The sequence below is a fragment of the Tupaia chinensis genome, unplaced genomic scaffold (assembly GCF_000334495.1).
Source record: "Tupaia chinensis unplaced genomic scaffold, TupChi_1.0 Scaffold000074_1, whole genome shotgun sequence".
Classification (NCBI taxonomy): domain Eukaryota; kingdom Metazoa; phylum Chordata; class Mammalia; order Scandentia; family Tupaiidae; genus Tupaia; species Tupaia belangeri.
Window position 1 is genome coordinate 1,732,412 of NW_006159534.1, and position 2,630 is coordinate 1,735,041.

Here is a 2,630-nt window from a genome sequence, read left to right on the forward strand (position 1 = left end):
GGGAGCGCACCCCCCCTATAACAAAAACCTCTCCAAAAAAAAAAAAAAAAAAACCACACACACACAAAAAAAACCCTCTCCAAAAAAAAAAAAGAAACACTGGATTTTGATGGAGGCTTATAACAGAGCAAGTTACTTTATACAAATGAACCTCTTTTAAAACTATTTCTCCTTTTAAAGTGAGTTCCTTCGTGCAAGCTGTCAAAAATTACAGCCGGGAGATCGTGCATGTAAGAGGTGGCTCTGCTTTGTTCTAGGGTTGGTCCGAAGGCAGGTAGAGTTCCAAAGTGTGAAAAGCTTTAAAATTCTACCTTAAAGAGGTCCAATATCAATATTAATTTCCAAGTACTTTAAAAAAATTGTTAAATTTTTATGTAAGTATTGGAACCGTCAAACTTAGACATCATTTCAAACACTAATTTCATATGATCCCTTTTATTTAGAAGCCCTGCATCTCTTTGTTTTTACCAAAACAAAGCCTCGTTTCAGCTTATTAAAAGAACTCTACCTAAAATATAGTTGTATTTTTAAATAACAAATAAATATGTTGCCAGCGTGGAAAGACCTGGGGGACCCGATGTTGTACACCAACTCTCACAGTCCTTTCTCTCCAAATGCTGTGGCCGCCCTTGGTGTCCTCATGCTTCCTCTTGCTGATGCTGTCAGTCCTTCAATCTCAGCATTTAATTTCTGTTACCCATTCCATTGCTTCTCTGCCCTTGTTCGCATTTGAAGATACTGTGCTTGCCATGAGCCCTTCCAGGTAACTGCTGAGGCTCACCTAAATACAAGAGTTTAAAAAAAAAAAAAAAAAAAAAAAAAAAAAAAAAAAAAAAAAAAAAAGAACAGTCTTTTCCCGGCCCTGAGGATGCGGTTTGTATATAAGTCTCTCATCTACTGAAACCATATTTGTAAATGAAATATTGGTGGACTTCAGTTCCATCGTTCTCTCCTCAGGGTCAACCACAGAGTGTTCCTCAGGTATGTCTTGGTTCTCGCTGCTTCGGTGAGAGACTTCACGATGGAGGGCAGTCCCCACTCGGTGCTGAGCAGCGGTGGCTGTGCAACTTTCCAGAGGGGTCCATGTGTCTGTCTAACACGTCAGCTCCAACCACACTGGGGTTCATAGGATCTGGGTATTTCTGCCTTGCAGCAGGGTGAGCGAAGACGTGCTCCGAGGTCCAGATCTTCATGGTGCCCGCGGCCCGCTCGAGTCCCGCTGCGCCTGGGGACAAGGAGGTCAAGAGTCTACATCTGCCCCCGCCCCAACCCCTACACTCGGCCCCAGCAATTTTTTTTTTAAATGCAGCTGGTTTAGTGTAAGATGTTTCATTGCATATTTTATTTGTATTATTAGTCCATAAATCAGCATCAAAACAGAAAGATACTCTTTAAGAACGTTCTAAGAAAAAGGGGTGGCCATTGTAGTTACAAGAATTGCCATATCTGTTTAAAGGAATCCCAATAGGGAGAATAATAAACAAAAGAAGGCACAAAGTACTATAAGAAAATAATCTTTGAAGATTCATGGAGATTAAACGTAGGTAAATATAGTTTTTTTAAGGTCTTTGCCATAAGGGCGTGTGTACTTGCCAGAGAGAGATAGTGAGAGGGCAGAGGAGAAAGCATCCGCCCTCCCCTTCAGGAGGGATGGCTACACTGCAATCCCTTTTCCTGCATTCTCCTCCTAGGATTTTGGGCAGACATGCACATGCACCTGGCATGATTTTCAAGCTGCCGGGTCTGGAACTGGAACCGTAGTTGTTCATGTGGGAGCCCAGCACCTTAACCACCACATCACTTGCTGCCCCTAAAAAATAGTATTTTTAAAGCTTAAAAACATTCCAAACTCATGCATTTCAGTAGTCTTGTTCTCAACAAGTATAAAACAATTTGGGGAAAATAGAAAAAACTTAGTCCTTAGATTTAAGTATATTGGTTGTCTCATTCACAAATGCTATTGTGGAAATATAACAATAAAATAATCAAAAGTTGGCCATGGCCAACCAGCTGGGGTGTGGATCCCGCATAGCCAACTACATGGTTTGAGTCCTGGACCCAGGAGCTTGAAAAACACACCAGGTGCTTGTGTGTGTGTGTATGTGTGTGTGTGTGTGCGCGCGAGTGCGCGCCCAAAATTCCAAGAGGAAAATGGAGGAGAAGGGTTTGTGGTATAATCATCCACCCTGGGAGGTGATTTCTCGCTTTCTCTCTCTCTTTCTCTCTCTTGTTCTCCCTCTGTCTCCCTCTGGCAAGCACATATGCCCTATAGCAACTTTTTTTTTTTTTTTTTGAGAGGTTTTTCGCAATAGGGGCCCTATAGCAACTTTAAAAGAAAAATTGACCTTAATTCAGATCTTCTCCTTGCTCCCATTAGAGTTCACCATTTTGGTGTGTTGTCATTTATTTGTACATGGGCTGTTTTTGTTTCTGTGTAAGTCAGGGTCTCACTGGGTCACGATCCTCCTGCCTCAGCCTTCCAAGTTGCTGGCATCACTGGTATGCACCTCTGTGCCAGAGCTTTAGGACCGGGAATTGAATTTGGGTCTCCTATGTGGTCCCAAGACTGCAGAGTGCAGATGAGCCTGCCACTGGATTTTTAAAACAATATCTGTCTGGGGACCAGCAGT

The 2,630-nt window shown here is 42.4% G+C and overlaps 1 pseudogene; it reads right to left on the minus strand.

Annotated features, from left to right (window-relative positions):
• Nucleotides 1–539: 539 nt before the first annotated feature.
• Nucleotides 540–1,193, minus strand: LOC102491227 (PRELI domain containing protein 3B pseudogene; annotated as a pseudogene).
• Between the last annotated feature and the right edge of the window lie 1,437 nt (nt 1,194–2,630).